Raw genomic sequence first — 932 nt, forward strand, 5'->3', positions numbered from 1 at the left:
GCGACGTACCGGAGGCTTCGAACCCACGGAGGGAAAATCCCCGGATCCTAACTAGCCGTACGTAAGAAAAGGTGGGAGGTCAGCAAACAGCACCGCAACCAGCTGAACGTGAGGGAGCGGGCGGGGAGCGACGGAGCCGCAAGGGAAAACGAAGAAGCGCCACGACACTTAACCCAGAATTGTCGGTCGGAGGGACGTTTGCATCCTCAGGAATCCGGGAAACAAAGCCACGTTGCTGGGTTCATAAAAAGCAAAATTACAAAACATTGATTATGTCAAATACCATTTTTATCTACAGGATTTTTTGGGTTAGGTATAAAAATGTAAGAAAAAGCATCGATCGAAGAGCGCCGGTGGCCATTCGCTGCCCTGACCGAACCAACCCGCCCGTCTCCCCACCCGACAGCAAGAACAAATGTGCAACACGCGCTGGAGAAGCCCCCGCTCCACCAAGACCTCGCCCTTCCCGCAGCCGGAATGCGCGCGGGAGGGACTCCCGACCGGACAGGGCAGACGCCCCGGCAGGAGAACGAGGTGCAGGATGGCGCTGGCAGCAGGGGCGTTCAGAGCTCGGTCAGAACGCGCGATGCGGTCCCAGAAAGCCGCGGGACACGGCCGCCGGGAGGGCGAGGGCCCAGCAGCTTGCGGAAGGTTCGCTCCGCCCAGACGGTCCTTCATGCGGTTTAGAGATAATTTAATTAGGAGCCGAGCACGTCCCACACCCTCGAGCCGGTTCCTGAACCTCGTGACGAGAAACATGGTGCTGGCGAAGCATCGTCAGAGCCGCTTCTCGGCCACCCCCGCTGCCGGGGGCACCCTGCAGGCACCTGGCACCCTCCACGGCCCAGGAGCGATCGGCGTCTTCCGGACTGGAGAACTGCTCCCGGGTCTGGAAGTGCCATCGTCTCTGGTCTCGGCAGGCGGCTCCGGCT

This window comes from Eurypyga helias, unplaced genomic scaffold (genome assembly GCF_000690775.1).
Source record: "Eurypyga helias isolate BGI_N326 unplaced genomic scaffold, ASM69077v1 scaffold20158, whole genome shotgun sequence".
NCBI lineage: Eukaryota > Metazoa > Chordata > Aves > Eurypygiformes > Eurypygidae > Eurypyga > Eurypyga helias.